The following is a 22,896-nucleotide window of genomic DNA, read 5'->3' as shown; positions in this document are numbered from 1 at the left end:
GCCTAACTACGGCCTGGTTTGCATCCGGCCTGCTCGCAGCCGATATCTGATTGGGCCAAACAAGGACCGAGACAATTTTTGGCCAGTTAAAAGCCCGTGATTTGATTCGCACAATCATGGGCCGGGGTTCATTTCGGGCTACTGCCGGCCCGTGAGCTGTTCGGCACATTTCAGGCCCAACCTACATCGTGATTGCATGACGGCCCGATTATGTACCGTAATTTTACGGTTTGGCCGGTTTACTGCGAAGACAAGATATATACAGTAAAATAACTGCAGCATCGTGAATAAGAAAAAACCTAGACTATACAATAAAGAAATTATGGCATATTACATCCATTGGGCATCAAAGTTCGCCACTATGATAATAAAGCACAAGCACACAACAGATTACATACACTGGGCATCAAAGATCGCCACCAGTGCAAATAAACACGCCGACAAAATAATATACAAAACCGACAGCACTTCAATAGAGTTCAGGAAAGGTTAGCCCTGCTGGGGAGCTGCAGCGCAAGCAGCTGAGCAAGATGATGAGACTGCGCTTGTTCAACACTTATATCTTCCTCACTCTGAAAGATAAACAAGCAGACAGATGACAGGTTTTGCACATAAAAGTATCAGTGCTGACAATTCATCACATTTCTTACTGACGAATAAAGCGACACACTTTAAATTTGCATTAACACAATATGGTATTGTTCAGGTCAAGACATGGCATGAAATGACATTGTGAAGGAGTTGGCGGCTTCATGACACCACTTGATTACAGATCAAGAACTCATAAGTATCAATGGTTAGTGTGCTGTCAATTTATACCATTTCAGATTGGCAAATAAAGAGACGGTTTAAATAATAGTAGAATGATATGACATTGTTCATAGTTAAGACATTGCAGAATATGACATTGTGCTGTAGTGGGTAGGTTCACCACACCACTGGATTATAGATGAAGAACAGAAGCATACATGCAGTGCAAAAGAAGATCACTTGCTCTGTATAGTTTAATTTACATGGTATGAAGAAGGAACTTGGTTGTACAACTGAAAACTTAAATTGAGAAAGGACAAACTTTTGTTTATGAACTACATATAATAAACTTTAAACAAGAAGTTTGATGCAAACACCAAAAATAAACAGCTGTTGCAGTCATGCCTAACCAAATATATACAACAAAGTTTGAAGTCTTGAGATGGACAAACTTACATTATTGGTGAAGACAGGCTCTATAAAGGCCTTGTCCATGCTGATGGGGGGCAATTCAAGAGGTTTACCACAGAATCTTCTTCAAAAGCATTGCCTTTATTCTACATTTTGTTAAGAGTAAATATAGATGTGATAATATACTAAAAAATGGAGAATATTTAAGATAAGATGAAGAGTGATGCTACATAACCAAGTAGCTATAAATGTAAGTACAGCGATACAGGAAAAAGGTACAACCAAGAGCAATGCACAACTAAACTTCTTCCGTACCAACCTTATGGTAAGAGTAAATATAGATCTGATGTATAGAAAATGGAGGGCAAATGAAAATAAGCTGCAGATTGATGGTACATGAACAACTACCTGTCATTATAAGTACACTGATAAAGGACAGTATGTACTTACAAGAACAATGCAGAGCTAAAAAAACATTGGCATTGGATATATTCTACTCTAATGTAACTATTCATACAGATCAGATAATTTGGAGCGAACAATTGATAAGCAAGCTATCATGCATACCGTTGTCACATAATGAACCAGGTATGTATGCAAGTACAGTGATACAGGACAACAGGTACTAACAATAGCAAAGCAACGGACATCATATTTCCGATATCCTGTCGTTCTTGTCAAACCGGAATTCTTCTTCGAGCAGATTTCCTGCAAAAAAGATCCGTAAGGCACATGCGGAAAAGTAGAAGTTCAAATTGTCATGTGATTTCATAGACAGTACCTCATCCTGGGAACGAGACCAGTGCATAACAAGGTTTTTCCATTCAATGTCTTCTAAATTTAGCACAGGAGACTTCACCGTAAATTCGTTTATAGACTTGCCATCAAAGTGTGATTTCCTCAGGTAACACCGATACTGCTGCAATGCTTCCTTGAAAAGAACAAGCAAGCTTTGCTCGTCATGACTATCCAGATTGACCCTCACCTAGTGACAACAATGTAATGTAAATCATTGATGTGTTCAATCAGCAGAAAACAGGAAAATAATAGCCATGAATAATAGCACTTACACGTAAGTTGGACAGGAAGATGTGAAAATGGTGTTTGTCTTCACAATAATCTTCCCATGATGGGAATATATGCATGTAGTCCCTAACAACATTGAAAGCATTGTCTTTTAAACTGGGAATAAATGGAATGGGGTTCCAATCTGCAGGAATTGGCCGTCTCTGCAGTTGGGATAGGTCTTCGGCCGGTGGACTTGCTGTACTTTTTGCTGGAGTGACAGTTTTTTATGGTATAGCTAGTGCTATGGAAAATGAAATCGGTATACCTTTTGCTGGAGTGCAGGTCCTGTGTGGTGGGGCTAGTGGTGTGGCCAGTGAAGTATGGGTATAGTCAGCTAGAGTCGGTCCTACGTTTTGTGTCACTGGTTGTACGGCCAATATAAGTGGGGTGTTGTCTGATTTCTCCGGCACCACCACATTTATCAAGGACTTTGCTGGTGCTCCTTCAATTTCGGCAATCACCCTCTTCCTTTTTGATGTCTAATGCACAAGAACAACATTTGAGTGGAAAAACATGGTATGATGACAAATGGAATATGTATTGATAATGGATGGGCATGGCATCTCGCCGTGGAGAGGGAAGGCGGCGACCCTTCTACGCCGGACGTGATCGTTCCACCGCCGTCTGAGGGAGCGCAAGGCAAGCAGCCAGCGGACCCTCCGGTGCCGCCGACCGAAGACAAGGCCGTGGCGAGGTTACTCCTCCAAGTCGGCTCGCCGACGCGCCGCCGTCTAGAGAAGGCGACTTCGGCACCCCGCCCCCTGGAGGCCGGCACCGCCAACTCGGCAATCCCGGACGCCGAAGCAACGAGTGCCGCGCCCATTGGGTGGGTGCGAGGAGGCGGCACGGGGCCACTGAACCAGGCGCTTTTGGACGTCCAGGCGAAGCTTCGTGCCGAGGGCGACGCTCTCCAGAATTGCACCAAGGCGTACCTGGCATCGCGGGCAGCCGTCCGGGTATGTTTTTTCCTTTGGTCCTTGGTCCTCTCTGTGGGGGGGCGCCAGCGCACCCACTGGGTGTAGTCCCCGAGTTTCGGGCTGGCTGCTGAGCAGGCGGCCCGGAACTCCAATTGATGAACTCTGGGTATTAATTTTTTGTCTGAAATGCTTGACGCGGGATTACCACAACCTCCGCGTCACTGCCTTCAACCGTAACGTTGAAGAGTTGGGCAAGCGGACTGGCGATCTGTCGGAGAGCCGGAGTAAGTCTTTTTCCTTCTTTGCGGGGGTGCGTTGGCGCACCCGTGGGCTGTAGTCCCTGGTATTCGGGCCGACTGCTGTGCAGTCGGGCCGGATCTCCCCGGCGATCTTCTTTATTGATGACTTAACGCCTTCTTTCTTTCTTCTTTTCAGGAGCCAATGCTGCTCTTCAACAGCAGCTGAGCGAAGCCAACTCTGCATTGCGCGCCAAAGGCGAGGAGTGCAGCAAGCTCGCCACGGAGCGCGATCTGCTGGCCACTCAATTGGCAGAGCAGAAGGAGCTGCTTGTGAAGACGCAGAGGGAGGCGGAAGAGATGGAGACCGCCCTCCTAGCCGAGTTCGCGAGCGAGCGCTCCTCCTGGACTGACAAGGAGGCGATGCTGGCCTCTGCCTTCCATGAGATTGAAGATATCGTTGATGGTGAGTTTCTTTACTTTCTTTCTTTGAGCTGCCGATTATAAGTCGTGCCGACTCCTGGTTTTTGACCTGCTTCTTTGTTTCTTCCATCTTGGCAGACTTCTTTCCTGGGCACTTGGAGGCCGCCATCCAAGCCATCGAGGCTGATCGTGAAGGTCGGAGCGCGGAGGGCGCAGAGATCGCCGCCAACGCCCCCTGAACCCTTGACGAGCACATCCTGAGCATCGAGGCTCGCCTTCGCCCGACTCACCGGATGCTGCGCCGGCTTCAGCGTGTCGGTGCCTAGGCGATTGCCGCCCTGTGGCCGGACATGTAGGCTCCGCGCACCCCCAGCCTGACAACCGACTGGCTAGAGGTCGCGGCTGGTCGTCTTGAGGCCTGGAAGGGCTCTTCGGGCCGAGCTGGAGCGCGGCGGGCCTTGGAGTTCGTCAAGGCGTGGTATCCGGGGCTGGATCTAGACCGGCTGGCCATGCTTCGGTCGGAGGCCTAGCCGGAGCTGGTAGCTGCGGAAGACGCCCTCGTCAAACGTGCTGCGGCGATCGCCGAGTACACCGACACCAGCCTCTTCGTCCCCGAGCGGTCTGAAGACGGCGAGGAAGTACCGGGGAGTGGTTTGGGATGAACCCAGACTACGGCGAGGACTCGGCAGAGGTGATTGGCTCCAGCGTCAAGAAGGAAGGCGAGGCGGAGGATGGAGGCGAGACGGAGGCACCGGAAGACGGAGCAGACGGCCAGCCTCAGCTCGACCGACCCGACTGCTGCCGGAGGCGATCAAGCCGAGACTAGCCAGCCGGCCGCCCCGACGCCTGACGCTGCCGCCTCGTCCGACCCTCCAAATCCGTCAGCTGCTTCCTAAGTTGCCGCTTTACCTTTATTTTATCTGCTTCAGTAGTCTTTGAAGAACTTGTTAATTCGCACAATTCCACCCGCGGGGTGTATTTTGACCATCTGCTCGAAGATTCGGCCAAGGGCCTATGCTATGTAAATATATTTATCCGAGTTCTACCTTTTCTTGCTCATTGCTCTTTTGTCTTTTTTCCTTTGCTGCTTTCTCTTAGTTGCCTGCCTTGCCAATCGGACAGTCGCTCTGCGGACTGCCGCTGGATCAAATGCTTGGCTACTTTGGGAAGGCAAGTACTTAACCTTTTTTATAGTTTTTGAGCAAGTTGAATAGGAGGCGGCAATCCGACTACTCAAGAGTCGGTTTGCAAAAGGGCTGGAAGCCGTTTTGAGCTATGTTTTATGCTTTGAGTCCTTAGCCATTTTTCATGCGAATGCCCATTCTACCTTACTTTTGCCCACCGTACAATCGCTCTGCGAGCTGCGGCTTCTGATAGGAGACGGTTTAGGTGTTTACACACTACTTTTCCGACTGCAGGAAGCATTTCATAGTGCAAGGCGGCAAGTCCCCGGGCCGACTTGTCGAGCCCGGTGCCAAACGGCATAAAAAGGAGTAACATACTTGCAGGCATAATTTTTATCATACAGACAAAAGAGGGCAGTCCCCGAGCTCATCTCAGGGGGCCCGAACTCTTGGTACTTTAATACAAAAGGTAGCGTGGTACATACTGCATCAACTGTAAAATCTTCGGAGGAGATTTGCATTCCATGGCCGCTCTGTCTCCTTGCCGGAGTCGTCCCTCTTGCGTGCTCAGGGCTTCTGAGCGTTAATCAGGTAGTAGGAGTCGTTGCCCAGTACTTTGCTGATGATGAAAGGGCCTTCCCAAGGCGCCGACAGCTTGTGCTGGCCGGCTGTTCGCTGGATCAGCCGGAGCACAAGGTCGCCTTCTTGGAAAGATCTTGGCCTAACCTTCCTGTTGTGGTATCGGCGCAGGCTCTGCTGGTAGATGCTGGACCGGCTGAGTGCCAACAGCCGGCCCTCTTCCAGCAGATCGACGCCGTCTTGTCGTGCTTCTTCTGCTTCCTCCTTGGTGTACATGGTGACTCGTGGGGAATCGAACTCTATGTCCGTTGGGATGACGGCTTCGGCACCGTAGACGAGGAAGAAAGGCATGAAGCTGGTTGACTTGTTTGGAGTCGTGCGCAGACTCCAGAGGACGGCTGGTAGCTCGTCGAGCCAGCAACCAGCCGAGCGCTCTAGAGGCTCGATCAGCCGGGGTTTGATGCCAGACAGGACGAGGCCGTTTGCTCGCTCGACCCGGCCGTTTGACTGTGGATGGGCGACGGATGCTAGGTCCAGCCGGATGCCCTGTGTTGCACAAAAACGGGCCAAGGCGCCTTTGGCGAAATTTGTGCTGTTGTCGGTGATGATGCTGTGTGGTATGCCGTACCGAATTGTGATGTCGGCGATGAAAGTCACGGCAGTCGGGCCGTTCAGCTTCTTGATTGGCTTCGCTTCTATCCACTTGGTGAACTTGTCCAATGCGACAAGTAAGTGAGTTAAGCCACCTCGTGCTGTCTTGAATGGTTCCACCATGTCTAGACCCCAAACTGCGAAAGGCCAGGCAATGGGGATGGTCTTGAGTGCAGAAGCAGGCTGGTGTGGCTTGGAGCTGAACTTCTGGCACCCTTTGCATTTTTGGACTAACTTCTTGGCCTCTTCTAGGGCAGTCGGCTAGAAGAAACCATGTCGAAAGGCTTTTGCGACGAGCGCTCTTGAAGCTGCATGGTGGCCGCACTCGCCTTGATGGATGTCTTTGAGAATTGCTTGGCCTTGCTCTGGCTCTACGCAGCGCTGGTAGACACCAGTGATGCTGTGCCGGACCAGCTCTCTGTTGACTATGGTGTTGGCTGCCGCCCGGCGTTGTACTTGCCGAGCTGAGGTCTCATCAGTTGGCAACTCTTTGCTCACCAGGAATTTGAGGATGGGCTAGGCCCATGAGGGTGCTGCTACTTCTTCGACTGCCAGAACTACGACTTGGACGAGGGCGGTTGGGCTGGGAGGCGGCGGGTTGGAGTCAACAACCGCTTGCTGGGTTAATGAAGTCCCCAGGCTGATTGGCGCGGCCCTTGGGTCAAGTTCTGGAGTCTTCGAGTCCGCTGCCGCAGTCCCCAGGCCGGGTTCGACTGTGGCGGCTTTGGATCCATCTGCCGAAATCCCCGTACCGACTGCCGGGGCTCTAGAGTCGGTTCCGACGTCTTCGAGGGGAGTCAGCACAAAAATGGAGTCTGATTCTAGTGAAGGCTTGACAGACGGCTTGAGGAGGCGTTGCAGGGCGACGCCGGATGGTATTGCTTGGCGGGTAGAGCCGATTCGTGCCAAGGCTTCTGCTTGGTCGTTGTCGTTTCTTGGCACATGGAGGAACTCGCACCCTTCAAAATACCCACTGAGTTGCTGCACGAGGAAATAGTAACTCGCCATGTTTGCATCTTTCGCGTCCCAGTCGCCAGATGACTGCTCGACCACTAAGTCCGAGTCGCCATAACACAAGATCCGGCGGATGCCAAGTTCTTTGGCAAGCCGGAGCCTGTGAATGAGCGCCTCGTACTCGGCAACGTTGTTGGAGGCGGCAAAGTGGATTTGCAGCGCGTATTTGAGCTTGTCGCCTTTGGGAGAGGTGAGGACGACGCCGGCTCCCAAGCCGGTGCGCATCTTGGAACCGTCGAAATGCATCCGCCAATGGGTGGAATCAGGCGCTGGAGATAGGTACTGGGTCTCGGCCCAGTCGACGAGAAAGTCGGTCAATGCTTGTGACTTGATGGTGGTGCGGGGCTGGTAGTGGATGGTTTAGGGAGCCCGCTCTATGGCCCACTTGACCACTCGGCCAGAAGCATCTCGGCTGCCAATGATCTCGGCAAGCAGGGCCGTGCAGACCACCGTGATTGGATGCTCTTGAAAGTAAGGCTTCAATTTCTTGGCGGTAAAGTGTACACCATAGCACATCTTCTGGTAGTGGGGGTAGTTCTGCTTGGAGGTCGACGGTACTTCGCTCAGGTAATATACCGGTCTCTGGGTAGGTAGTGCCTTGCCTTCCTCCTTGCGTTCTACTACAATGACTGTGCTGACCACCCGGCTGGTGGCGGCGATGTACAGGAGCATAGGTTCCTTGGGGGTCGGAGCCGCCAGGACGGGTGGAGTAGTCAGCATCTTCTTCAACTGGAGAAAAGCTTCGTCTGCCTTATGGTTCCACTCGAAAAAAGTGGTCTTCTTCATGAGTTGGTATAAGGGGAGAGCTTTCTCGCCCAGCCGACTGATGAATCGGCTGATGGACGCCAAGCAGCCGGTGAACCTTTGCACATCCAGCAGTCGGCTGGGTACCTCCATTCTCTCAATGGCCTTGATCTTTATTGGGTTGCATTCTATGCCGCGTTCAGAGACCAGGAAGCCAAGGAGCTGGCCGGCTGGTACTCCGAAGACGCACTTCTTGGGATTGAGCTTGATCTGGAATCGGCGTAGGTTCTCAAAGGTCTCCTTGAGGTCTTCCATCAGCGTTCCGCGCTTTTCCGTCTTCACCACCACGTCATCTACGTAGACGTGGGTGTTTCTGCCGAGCTGCTTGAGGAGGCACTTCTGCATGCAACGCTGAAAGGTGGCGCCGGCATTCCTTAAGCCGAACGTCATGGTGAGGTAGCAGAAGGCTCCAAACGGTGTGAAGAAGGCGGTCTTCAGTCTGTCAGCCGAGTTCAACTTGATCTGGTGATATCCTGAGTATGCATCCAAAAAACTCAACAGCTCGCATCCGGCTGTGGAGTCTATCACCTGATCGATTCTTGGTAGAGCAAATGGGTCCTTGGGGCAGGCCTTGTTGAGGCTCGTGTAGTCAATACACATTCGCCACTGCTTGTTCTTCTTCAGTACCAGGACTGGATTTGCTAGCCATTATGGAAAGAACACTTCCATAATGAAGCCGGCTGCTAGGAGTCAGGCCATCTCTTCTCCGACAACTCTTCTCTTCTCTTCTGATAGGCGGCGCAGGGGCTGCCTGACCGGCTTTGCATCAGATCGGACATGTAACTTGTGCTCGGCGAATTCCGTCGGTACACCTGGCATGTCTTTGGGGGACCATGCGAAGATGTCCCGATTCTCATGGAGGAAATCGACGAGCTCGCCTTCCTATTTGCTGTCGAGGTTTGCACCTACGACGGTGTACCTCTCTAGGTTCTCCGGATCCAAGGGTATCTTCTTTGTCTCTTTGGCCGGTTTCAACGAACCCTCAGCCTCTGACTCTTTTGGGTTGGGCGATACCTCAGGCTGCTTGCCGGCCATCGCCACAACTCGCTCAAGGAGCCGCTTCTCGGCCGCGATTACCAGGGACTCGGCCAGCCGACTACTCTCAGCCGCGCAAGCAGACGACTTCCGGTAGTCGCCAGCCATAGTCAGAATTCCTCTGGAACTGGGCATCTTCATCTTGAGGTAGGCGTAGTGGGGGACCGCCATGAACTTGGCCAAGGCGGGTCGGCCGAGTAGCGCATGGTATGGGCTCTCGAGGTCCACCACCTCAAACCAAACAGACTCTCGGCGGAAGTGATCTTTGTCTCCAAAGAGGACGTCCATCAGGATCTTGCCAATTGGTGAGCAGGAAGGCCCAAGAACGATGCCGTGGAACACAGTTCGGCTGTTCTGAAGCTGTCTTTGCTTGATTCCTAACTTCTCCATGGTTGATGTTGCTGCCTCCATCTATCAAAACTCACGAGAAACGCACGGCTCGTATGTCTATAGCAAAGGTGGAGTCCAGGACCAAGGCATAGGAGGCCGGACTCGGCATCACTTCTGGGTGGTCAGCCCTGCTCTAGCTCATGGGCTTCTCGGACCAGTGCATGAACTCTGGCGTCTCCGATGCTACTGCATTCATCTCTTGTCGCTGCAGCCGCCTGCTGCGTCGATCATCAGCCATACTGGTAAACAGCACGTAGGCTCCGTGCTCTTCAGGGTATTCGTCTTGTACTGCGCCGACTAGCCTGACAGCCGGCTGCTGGGGCGGAGGCGGAGGCAGCTGCCCAGCAGGCGGGGGAGGCAGGAGGCCGTCTCCCTTAGCGATCCTGGTGAGCCAGTGGCACTTCCGGGTGGTGTGATTCGACGGCTTCGTGCCGCTATGGAACTTGCAAGGTCCATCCAGGGTCTGCTCATAGGAGAAGGCCGGCAACCAGTTTGGCTTGCCGCCTTTCTGTCGCTTGGGTGGAGGTTGCTCATCTGGCTGCTGGGCTTCAACGGTCGCGGCCTGCCGGCTGCTGGAAGCCGGCTGCGGGGCCTTGCGCTTGTGGTCGCCCTGCTGTTGTCGCTGGTTGGCGTCTGCCGCCGGAGTTTTTGGAGCTTGCGGGGCCACTTTGCTAGTTGTGCTGATTTGAATCTCCGCCTTCATGGAGGAGTCGGCCATGGCGTACTTGTCTGCTATGATCAGCAGCTCGTCGAGGGTTTCTGGCTCATCGCAGAGGAGCTTGTGCTTGAGGAGGGTGCCTTCTCTGCACCCGGCTGTGAAGTACTCGATGTCCTGCACCTCGTGCACGCCCTCACAAGAGTTCCGAAGCTCGGCCCAACGCATGAGGTAATCGCGAGTCGACTCGTTGGGGCCTTGCACGCACAAGGAGAGCTGATGACGCTTGGGTGGACGCTTGTATGTGCTGGTGAAGTTGCGGACGAATGCTTCGGTGAAGTCGACCCAGCTGTTGATGCTGCGGGGCTTCAGGCTGTTCAGCCATGTCCGGGCCGTGCCCTGGAGCATGAGCGGAACGTACTTTACGGCGACACGCTTGTTGCCGTTTGCTATGCTGACAGCCGTGGAGTAGTCGACTAGCCAGTCTTCCGGCTTTACGGAGCCGGTATACTTGGGCGTGTCTCTTGGGAGCGTGAACCCTCTGGGAAAGGGCTCGTCCCGAATGCGGGACCCGAAACAAGGCGGACCCAGCTTGTCTTCTTCTTCCAGCGCCAAGGATCGGTGAAGTCGGTCGATCCGGTGGCGGGCGTCATTCTCTCCAACTCCCTCTCGGCGGCCAAGGCGGTCGCCGAGAGTCGGATGGTCAACAGGCGGCGGGGAGACTCGCCTCTCCTTGCGGGGAGGGGGAGGCGGACAGTCGTCCCGTCGTTCCACTGCTCTCGGGCGGCCGTCTCGGTCGCGCTCTATGGTAATGCAAGTCCGACTGTGGCTGACAGCCGGCTCCTTGTCTCTTCTTCCTCGGTCGCCGCCAGTAAGCGTCCGAGAAGTCGCGCCTTGATCTCGGTGAAGGTTGTCGTTTGGCCGGTGCGGCGCCTCCGTGCGGCAGCCGGCCTTGTTCTGCGTGGCGGCCGTGTCGAGGAGCCGCTGGACTCGCTCCATCATGAGGCGACGTTCTTTGCCCTCGAAATTGTCCAGCTCATCCGCCGCTGCCTGGGTGGCTCGGATGTTCTCTTCTGGTGTAGCGTACACAGGGCGGCTTGCCCCAAACAGGTTGGCGATGGCTACGCCGTGCTGCTGGACCGCGCCAAGGCGGCTGGGCCCCGCCGGGGCCGGCGAGCCACCGACGGCGCGATCCATCTCCCGCTGGTAGGCTTCTGACAAGCGCCTCATGCTGGCCAGCTTCTTCGCGCCTTCAACGAGCTGAAGGCGGCGCACCTCCAACGTCTCTGCGTCAGCGTCTTCCGGAATGGGCGCAGTTAGGTCTTGTAGTGCCACGCCGAGTGAGTCGCGCGCTCTTCCGAGGGGGAGCTCGTCATGACTGATGACGAGCACCTCGGTGACGGTGCTTCTGTTGCTCTCCGCGCGAGGGAGAGGTTCATCGTAGACCAGCACATTGGTGGGGAACACGTCGAGCGACGCGGTGTCGGATTCGACCAGCATCGGGTCGGTGGAGCCTACGGACTCTAAGTCTACGGCAGGCTCGCCGGAAACGTGGAGCTATTCGAGGAGGCCCGCGAGGAGGCTCTCGGGGCCGCCCGTGCATGCGTTAGATGCAGGTTCGTCGGAGAGGCGAACCTCGCCGACAAGTTCGGCCAGGCAGCTGGCTGCGCAGGCGATCTCAACGCCGCTTAGCGCGTCGGTGTAAACTCCGTCTGGCGTGCCTGGCTGGCTGCGCTCGCCAGGGAGAAAAAGGGTTCCCGTCCAGAACAGGTCTCCGGACGGCGGTGCACCAGGCCCCACGGTGGGCGCCAAAAGTCAGGGGTTTGGTGCGACATATGCCAAAGGATGGCTTATCATGGTGGGGGCGAGTAGAACGTCGCCGGTGCCTGGAAACGGGATGAGGTGAAGGTATGCACGCCGACGAATATTACCCAGCTTCAGGGCTCTCTGGGGAGATAATACCCCTACTACTGCTCTGCGGGGTCTCCGCATGATCACTATGGCAAAGTGTTTACACGGTTGCTCCTTTAGCTGTTTCTGGGATGTAGGAGAGGGCAAGGCTAGCTCTCTCCCTTCTATATGATCTGGCCTAGAGCTAATGGGTTCCAACCCTTTGCATGGGTGCCCTGGGGGGATTATATAGGCCTACCCCCCAGGGGTACAATGGTAATCCGGCGGGACATGGGCCCAGCCGTCGGCGCCTCTGGCATCCGTCTTCCCCGCCGACCGCTGGGGCCCGCCGACTGGCGGGCCCCGCCGACTGGTCTGTTACGGAGCCGACAGGCTGCGTCCGCCGCGAGCGGGTCTTGCCGGCTGCTGATTACCGTGCCGTGCTTCCGATGACGCGGGCTTGATCACGGGGTCGTGGCAACAGCCCCGCTGCCTAGCGGGCGATCACTATTGCCACTCTCCATGACATCTTGATTAATGGTGCGTGGGCCCCGGGGAAGGGCTCGGCTGACTCCCCCGGGCCGACTCCCAACGGGTCCGATTGGTGGTCCTCTTGCCGTCTCCTGGGGTCTCACCGACTGGTGGGACCCGCTGCCTCTGAGCCGTACAGACAAGCCGTCGTGGGTGCAGGATTCGGTCCTGCGGTGCTGATGTTAGGGCCGGCATGGCAACAGTGCCACGCCGCACGGAGATCTTCTGGGGTACAGCGTGCTGTGGCCATGCCTGCCCTTGGTAAGGGGCGGGAGTGGGCTTCACTGTAGCCACTCTCCCGCCCCGTCCCCCTTGATGATGTCACGGGGTTTGTTGGAGTCGCAGGCCGACTCCCCAAAGCCAGCTTCTCCGGAAGTCGCCAGTCAAGAGTCGGCTTACCCTGCGGTCGTCCCTGGAATTCGGCCGCGAGTGGTCAGTTGGCCGTCTTGCCATTTACTTCTTGAAGGTGGCTCTTCGTCCTTGGGCCTTGAGGGGCGCAGCCTGCCCCGATGTCTTGAAAGGTTCTGGGGCTCGGGTTGGCCTACCCGTGGCTCATTACTCCAACACTACTAGTAAAGGTGTGGGTTTTGTGATATGACGGGTCATGACGGCCACACCGGGGTTACAGGTGAGTCTCGACTGTAGCACGTCGCAGTGATTTGGTGGATGGCACGCGGGCCCGGATGCTTTGAAATGTCCCGCATGTAGATAGAGCGGCTGGTCATATAGGAGCGCTCAATATTGTGCACCGCGACCAAGGCAGAGAGGAAAACAAGAGAACTACGTAATTAGTGCATGAGTTTAATTAGGGTAGTTTTGTAAAGTACGAGATACATTCCTCCAATCGCAAAATGCCTTGGTTCATGAGATTTGAGATTTGAGCCCTATAAACCGGAAGGGAGGGAGTACTGCATAGGGTGTAGTCTAGTCACTTGTTGAAATCTCTAGAAAGGCAAATACTCCTTTCCGGTTTACAGGGCTATACTACTCCCTCCGTCTATGTGTGTAAGTCATCTTATGAAAACCAAATAGTCCCAAAACACTTACGTGCGGTGCATTAACTTCTACCTTGTTTCTTGTTTCTTGACATATCAACCAATAAGAGATGAGAGTTGTGCATGCTTTTAATGACTTGCAATGGCTAGTTTATTGCATGCAATGCTATTAATTAGCAAATAAACATTGGTGACCCCAGGAGGAAACGGTGCTAAGCGCGTGGACCTATGCAGAATGAGTATCAACCAATGGATAATGGAGTCTAATTGTTAAACAATAGCATTTTTGTCTTATGCAAGAGACTGGCTAGTACTCCAAGGAACCGCACCACGCGAGCGTTTGCAACTGCCACGTTCGGGTTCTGCTTGGCTCTTCACCTCTTCGAGAAGACGAACAATAATGATGTTACTCCTACTTCTACAGTATCGAATCCACTGCTGCATGTCCATCCACCTCGTGCAGGAGGGATAGCGAAAGCTTCAACTTACTGCTCCTGCCTTTGCATCCATGACCGGTGGGCCCAACAGGTGGTTGGCCCTCCTGTCATGCAGCCAAAGGCAGGTGCAGTTAAGTCACCGGAGCTCAGTCCGCGAGGGAGAGGGCGTTGTAGTAATCGAATTTCTCGGTCTTGTACGAGTTGATGAAGATAGGGGTTGCTTGCTTGCTAGGGTTGCTCACTATGTATATATAGGCCGGAGCCTCCGCGCTTGCTTGCTAGGGTTGCTCTATTCACACACTCTCATCCTCTCCAAATTTAAACAAGACAGGGGTGGTAACACTGTCTTTCTCCCTTCAAAAAACACTGGCTTTCTATCCTCACCGCTGGTTACAGATCCGAACGTATCCCCCTCCGCCGATGAAGGGGAGGAGGGGCAGCGTTTAGGCCATCATTGACAGCGAGGGAGGAGACCCACTGTTGGCCGCACCGTTATCTCTGGCCGAGCGCCGGCGCGGGAGGTCCTCCGATACCTTCATCATTTCCTATGGGCGGATCCGGCCTCCCGCCGCCCACCTATCGACATCCCGACGACCTTCAGGTATATCTTCGTTCGAAACCGCCTTAGCTCTACTTCCCCAGCTCGCTACGTCGCTGCATGTGCATCATTTTCTACCTCTCAGCCCCTCTCGATCGGATGGTCCAACGTCACGTATTTTTTTCTATTGTTAGAGGTAAAGCTACTTCATGGAGTCAAATCTTGTACTCCCTCTGTCCGAAAATACTTGTCATTGAAATGGATGTATCTAGATGTATTTTAGTTCTAGACACATCCATTTTGATGACAAGTAATTCCGGACGGAGGGAGTACTTGGTTCAAACAAGAAATAAAGTGGGGGTGGGGGAATTTAGTATGTACATCAGACTTGGTACAAACAGGAAGGAAAGGGGGTGAAAGTAGTACAGACTGGTCATCCAACCGGTCTCTTGGTCGAAAAGGGAAATATAGGGGTAACACAGTACACAGTGGTATGACCAGGACTACATTTGCTATCCACACATAGGAGTAGGTTGCTAGAGTGAACAAAAATGGGACCAACCCAGATATGTTTCTTGGATGTTTGTTTCTCAGGGCAACAAACTATGAATCACCACTTTATGCCACTGTTTACGTACATGGTGCTGGACTGCTGGTGCACCCATTGTTATAAGCCATGACAAGTTTAGCCAAATGTTTTTGCCTGTAATTGTTTGAGACTCTGACTGTTTCCTCTGTGCCTTTTTGTGCAAACAGGGATATCCAATTCACCTGGTTGCTGTTGTGACCTTTTGGTGCACTGCACAAAACTCTTCTTAAAAGAAGTGACTTTTGTGCTGTTTAACTAGAATGTCAGAATGGAACAGTTGGTTCATTTTGGTGGAACTGCACAAAGGGAGATCTGTGTTCCAATCCTCATCATCCATATTGGCGCAATAACCTTCCTTCAGGTAAGAATGATATTTAATGCATGTGTTCATCTCTATTTTCCGACTGCCATGAGAAAATAATCCTGTTTTTTACTAGTACACTTGTACTCCCTCACTGACAAAACCAATTCTAAATTAGAAGGCCAATTATGTACTTGGATTCACCAACTGGTGAGGAGAAAGAGAAACAAAGCATGAAGAGGAATAAGAAGAAGAATAAACAGTGCCAAGGCGATCTTGCTGAAGCCAGAGGCCTCAGTCGAGGCCATTCAAGGGCTCCGGCAACGACTATCTTACATGTGAGACGATCCTCCAGGGAGCCCTTCCACTTCTGCTGTCTCACTTAATTAATTAGGAGTACTTAAGTACCACTAATTTATTACTGCCTAATTTTCCTGTTGGAGTTAAACAAATCTTTAGTAGGACCCTATGCTGAATCATGTACATGTGTATGTTTGTCTATGGAGGTGAATCATGTGGTGGAGCAGGGAGGGAATATTATTAGTGTCATGACATAATAGTGCTATTGTTTTGCATGTCAATTTATTGCCATTGGTTCAATGAGGCAATGTTTTGCATATTTTCCATCATGAATTTGATGCTACTGGTTAAGTAATATGCTAATGTCTTCCTATCCTTCTCACGAAGCTAATGAACGTTTCACCTTGTTCCTACTTGTGCAAACAGGGATCATGTTGTGCCAATCATACATTAAATGGAACTACACAAGACAATACAATGAACTGTATCCCAGCCAGTGCTTTAACTCTGCTGGAAGTTCTTGATAATCTTTCGATATAATCTCAGCACTGGTAAATAAGAGTGATTTCAACCATACATTTGAAGTGTACAAAAATATATACAATTGTGTGATTCCAGTGAGTGCTTTATCATCTCTTATGGGACTACATGAATAAGCTATTTTTCTCAGGTTGGTATGGGCCTAAGGCCTTCATCCATATTAGTTTGCTGTCATCTCTATTTGTATCGTGCTACTGTCATGAGAAACACATTTATCTTTGCATGTTAAAGTTTTGCAACCTATGATAAATGGCAATGCTTTGAGTGTTGAGTTGAGCTAATTGGCACTGATTAAATAAACTAATACCTCTCTTTAAGCAAGACTACTATGTTGCTAACTTTACCCATTAAGATAATGAGGGTGCTTCTATTTGTTAGTGTGTGTGTTTCATAAACTAGTTCCACTATTACAGTATTCTCACTCTCTCAATATATGTGCCAACAGGGATGCTCGATTTTGGTGGAACTGCACAAAAACTTTGGGTGCTTCATTGCCTCGACAGCTTCCGTCCTTTCCTGTCAGTCGCTAAACTTCGCATGCTTTCTTCCTTTGCTGTCAGTCGCTTGGCTTATCTCGGCTTCCAGTCAAAGGAAATAGTAATTGATATGCTACCTCACATAGGTTGGTACTGGTCTTTATCCTGATTATTGTGCCTGTCATATGTATTGGTAATTTGGTATTGTGCTACTGTTTGCCGATTGCATAAAGGAGTAATTTGGAGCCTGAACCTGCAGGCAAATCATTACATCGGGTGATTTCATTAGAACTGCACAAAATGATCAGATGGACAGGTACTTATGCTGCTGCTATGTACTCCAAAGTTCACTCAAACAAGCATCGATGTTGACAAGAAGTGCCTATATTCATTCGAGTATCAATCGATGTCAACCAATTGTCAAACTCCAAGTGTTAGGAGAGTGAACGCCAAAAATATTGCTTCGTGCATAGCCCAGAAAAATGCAGTCCAGTCTTTGGTCCCAACTTGTGCCTTTTGGTTATCGGCACATATGGTAGCGAACTATATGGCATGGAGTCTAAAGATTCTAGACAAGTTGGTTGACGCGTATATTCATCTGGCACTTAATCAGTCTGCACGCCAAGGATGCTCCATTTCAGTTGAACTGCACAAAAAATTTGGGTGGTTCATTTTCTCAACCGCCTCCTTTCTCGTCTTCAATGTAGAATTTTGGCGAGATACATAACCAAGATGACCCAGTAAAGTGGTTGGATGAAAGTAGTGGCCAAGTTGCTCAAACCTCCCTCGGCACGAGGCCACTATTTGATGATAAACCTACAAGCAAAGTTCAGATTGTCTGTGCTGCCTCGTATGTACTCGAAAGTTTACTCGTAAAAGAACTAATTTTAGCAAGAAGTACCTCCGATTGAACACCATTTACCAGTCTATACCCTAGGTAATTAAAGTCCGTCCATGGATCATATTGGTTGTGATCTCAATCATTTGGATGCATAAACATACTGAACATGTGTATATCTGAATCTTTTTGTAAATTATGTATGAATATTGTCGTGTGATCTATCAATCATTTGGATGCATAGATATGCTGAGCTTGTGTATATATGAATCTTTTGAGTTGTTGATTGTGAATGTTGGCTATGGATATGAACGTGTCCTGTGAACCTGAGTTTGATATGAATGTTTACCTTTTCTGTTGTATTTGTGTGTGAACTTGTTAGTATGCCTACTGTGGGGTATAAAACGCAGGTCTCTTATAAAAGTAATGATGTGTCCAATTTATGTTTTCCCTTCTAACCACATTATATATATTTATATTATTACTATTATCGTATATTTTATAGAGACTTATATATACATTATAAAAACATCCCAACTTATAAAAGTAAATGTTTAACGGAAGTTGGCAAGGAAAATCCTGGTTGTTTTTGACTCACAGGCAAGGAAAATCCTGGAGATTGCGTACAAAAGCTTGCGAAGATTTTAAGGACCAATTTAATAATAACGCGCTCACTTTTATTTTGAGCAATAACTCGCTAATTTCTTAATTATATATATAAAAAATGTGCCACTCCGGTTTATTTTTGATATTAATTGCTCCTTCTAACATAACATTATACTCCCTTCGTCCAAACATACTTGTCATCAAAATGGACAAAAAGGGATGTATCTAAAACTAAAATACATCTAGATACACCCCTTTTATCCATTTTGATGACAAGTATTTCCGGACGGAGGGAGTATATATAACGAGCCCACCTAATACGTGTATTTCAAGGAAGTGCAAATGGGCTGGGATTTCTTAGAAAATATAAATGGGCCTGATTGACGCGAAATTATTTGTTCACCCAGCCCAGCAAATGGACCGTACATTCTAGAAAACATGGGTTAAATATATGCCACATTTTTGTAGGCTGACATGTTGGCCAATAGGTCGAAGCCTACGCAGGGTGTTGTCAACTTGGTCAACAAATGATTGTTTCATCCATAGCCATTGGATTTATATCCAACGGCCAGCATGCACCTTCAATCTCTCGTCTTCTTCCTCCAGCGTCGCCGGGACCACCTGGTCCAGCCTCCGGCGGCTAGCGGCTCTGCTTAGCACGCATCGCTGCGAAGCGCTACCCCACCGCCGGCCAGGCTATCCCTCCACCCCTCGACACCTCCTGTTATTCTCCATAGACTACAGCCCCACACCGCAACAGAACCAGTTATAACCCTTCTCCTCCTCTCAATCTGCGACTCCACTGCCGCGTTTTCCCATATTCGAGTCGTTCCCGTCCGGGGCCTCACCGTCGTCCATCGCCTCGCTGCGTTCGGTGCGGTGTGGTCAACAAACGAGAGTCATCAGAAGAGGACTTTTCGTGGAGAGCCTGATGGCTGGGACCCACAAGGTCCATGGTCGCACGCAAGGAAAGTTCCTCCTTATTAAGCTGAAAAAATGTTTCCTCCACCTGACAGCTAGGACCCGCCGGCTGTATCTTCGCACGGAAGGAAGTGCCTCCTTGTTTTGCGAAAAAATTATTCCTTCCGTTGACAGCTGGGACCCGTCAGATTTGGTGACTGACTTGTGGGCCTACTAAGCGGACGTGTACGCACGGCTTTGTCAACTTAATCAACAAATGATTCTAGCAGCTAGACTGTTGGATGTTAATCCAACAGCCGTGCTCCTTCTTCAACCTTTGTTCTTGCTCTTGTCTCCCGTGGGTGGCACTGCGGCTGTGCTGCCGCGCACCCGAACCTGTGAAGTTTCCCACTCCTCTCCATCTGCGACTCCACTGCAGCTTAATAAATAGTAACGTCTTCGGTTTTAGCCCAGTTTTCCGTAGATTAACCAGGCAATTCTCTTCTTCTTAATTAATCGACGAGGCAATTCTTTTGCCTCTGTTTTGAAAAAAAATAAATAGTAACGTCTAACTGAGCCAGTTAGTTAGATGCGTACACTTGGTGTAGTAGGATCTTTATTTAGTTTGATGCATACACTTGTTCTTTTTTGGTAGCCCTTTTTTAATGATGGATGATGTTTGTTTTGGAAGAGAGAGCTGCGTCTTCACTCTTCTGGCCTACTTACTGCATCTGTTGCACCCCCAGCCCTGGTTGCTGCTGCTGCAGTTTTCAATGTACAATCAGTAGTATATTTCGTGTGTTGGTTGAATAAATGTGTTGTCAGAACGACAAACACAATGTTTTGGAAGTCATTGCACGGTTCGATCCTTTAGTGCCCCGTACCATATGTAGCACATACTATTTATCGTACGGAACACATTTTTTTTGAAACTCGGAACACATTATCCACTTGTTGATAACATGCAGCCCACTAATGAAGGCCCAATAGAGAAGCTCATAATTAACTGGAAGGGAGGCTCTCACATGAATCCGGCCCAGGTACATGCTCATGGTCCCCTAAACATAAATAAGTAAATAAATAAAGCTAAATGTTCATGCACCAGTTCTTTGGGAAAATAGGTAGCCCGGTATTTCTTTTTGAAGAGTACCCAAGCTAGGCCTATTTGTTTTCTCCGAATTACTGGGCTGCAAATCTTTCAAGACGAGGAGGGATGCATTCCGGCCTGGCTTAAGAGTATGGTCAATGTCTGTTAAAAGTAATATCAAAACGGGTTGAAAATTCTAAAAAAATTATAGCAAATGGGATATAAGTTTCTTTTTTTGTTTTTGTTCTTCACTGATATCTTATACGTATTTCATTGGATTTAACATGACATAGTACTAATTTATTTTTAAATTTGTTTTAGTATGGCTATTAATTTTTCGATTAAGAATATTTCGCTCCCCAGTAAAAATTTGTGAATTTTCAAAATTTCCCACATATTTAGTTAATTTTTTGACCCTGGTACTGACCAGAAAATGGCCAGCAATTCTAAAAATGGAAAATGGGCTGCAATAAATTCCATATGAATTAGAAAATGAGTAAAAATTATAAAAATAATAGCAAATGGGATGTACACGCCACAGATTTTGAGGCTGACTTGTTTACGCAAGGCTTTGTTAGTGAACACATGATTCTAGCAGCAGTTAGTGTTGGATGTCCATCCAACGGCCGACGTGCTTCTTCAATCTCTGATCTTCCTGCTCCAGCCGCCTAAACTAGCGCCGGCGGGACTGCCTGCTCCCTCCTCTTGTGGCCCGCTGTGATGCCGCGCAGGCTTCCCCGGCCCACCCTACTCCCTCCGCTGGCCTGGCCGCACGCAATCAACTGCCTCCTTATTACGCGAAAAAAATGATTCCTCCCACTGAAATCTGGGGCGCACCGGTTGGGAGGTTGACCTGTGGGCCTACTAAGTTGACGCGTACGCAAGGCTTGTCAACTTAGTCAACAAACCATTCTAGCAGCAATAACCGTTGGATTTGAATCGAACTGTCCTGCTGCTTCTTCAATCACTGCTCTTCTTGCACCAGCCGCCCAAACCAGCGTCGGGGAGACTGCCTGCTCCAGCCTCCACTGGCCGGCTGTGCTGCCGATGAGGCCTCATCGCCCCCTACTACTCCCACCGCTAGCCAGGCCCTGCGGCAATGGCAGCCTCACACCGCAGCCGAACCAGTGAACCCTCGTACTCCTCTCCGCGTGGGCATCCACTGCCGCGTCTTCCCCGGCTCCGCGTCGTCCCCTTCCTAGGCCTCGCCGTCGTCCACTGCCTTGGTTCTCTTGGCGCGGCGTGGTCAACGTGGTCAACGACATTCCATCGGAAGAGTACTGTACGTGGAGAGGCTGACAGCTGGGTCCACGGCCACAACCCAGTTTTTTTTGTGATTTGCCAAGTAAGTCGCTTTGTCAGGCCTGTTGGGCTGCAAATCTTTCAAGACGAGGAGAGCTTTCATTCGGCTAGCCGAGAAAATGGCCCATCGGTAATGAGAAATGGGCTGTACATTTTTAAAACACATCAAACCGGCAATTACTTTAATTTTTATGCGTGGAGAATTTGTTGGATTTATATTGATATACATTTATTTTTAAAATCAGTTTGAATGTGAGCCGAAATTTTGGATTAAAAACAGTTCGGACCGCACCGAAATATGCAAAATTTCGTATAATTTTTTAACCATGGCCACAATATGGGCTGTAATGCTAACAAAAAGAATATGGGCTCCAAAAAAACCTTAATAATTAGCAAATGGGCTGTAAATTATTAGAAATAATGGCAGATGGGTTGTATGCTGTTTTCCACAGATTTGAGGCTTTCCTAAAAAAAGGTTGACACACAAGCAGTGACTGTTGGATGGCCATCCAACGGCCGTCGTGCTTCTTCAATCTCTGCTCTTTCTGCTCCAGTCGCTCAAACAGGCGCCGACGGGACTGCCTGCTCCCCTGCGGCCGGCTCTGCTGCCGCGCAGGCCTCACCGCCCCGCCGTACTCCCATCGCTGGCCTAGCCATCCCTCTACTCACCCACACCGACTGTTATTCTCCGATGACGGCAGACGAACCAGTAAACCCTCGTACAGTCGTGCTCCCTTTCGCGTGGGAAACAACTGCCGAGTTTTCCCTGCTTCTGTGTCGTTCCCTTCCTAGGCCTCACCATCGTCCACCGCCCTGGTGCTCTCGGCGCGGCCTGGTCAACGTGGTCAACGACCAACATGCATCTGAAGTGGACTTTACGTGGAGAGGCCGACAGCTAGGTCCACGGCCGCGCGCAAGGAAATGCCTCCTTATTACGCGCAAAATAATGATTCCTCCACCTGACATCAGGGACCCACCGAAAGGGCCTTTGTATTTTGTGAAAAAAACATTACCACCGCTGATAGCTCGGACCCACCATCTATATCTTCGCACGCAAGGAAGTGCCTTCTTATTACGCACAAAAAAATGAATACTCCCCTGTTAGCTGGGACCCAGTATAGTGGCAGGCTGACTTGTGGGCCTACTAAGTTGACGGGGACGGAGGGTTTGTCAACTTAGTCAATATGCACAATTCTAGCTCCAGTGATCGTACGATGTCCATCCAACGGCCGTAGTGCTTCTTCAACCTCTGGTCTTCTTGCTCCAGCCGCCCAAACCAGCGCCGGTCGTGCCTCGTGCTCCTGCCTCCCGTGGCCGGCTGTGATGCGGGGGAGGCCTCACCGCCCCTACTACTCCCACCGCTGGCTAGGCCATCGCTCTACTCACCCACACCCCATGTTAGTCTGCGGCGACGGCAGCCTCACACCGCAGCGAACCAGTGAACCCTCGTACTCCTCTACGCATGGGCATCCACTGCCGCGTCTTCCCCGGCTCCGCGTCGTCCCCTTC

Source organism: Triticum urartu, chromosome 4 (assembly GCF_003073215.2).
Source record: "Triticum urartu cultivar G1812 chromosome 4, Tu2.1, whole genome shotgun sequence".
Classification (NCBI taxonomy): Eukaryota; Viridiplantae; Streptophyta; class Magnoliopsida; order Poales; family Poaceae; genus Triticum; species Triticum urartu.
Note: the sequence above shows the minus strand (reverse complement) of the source record.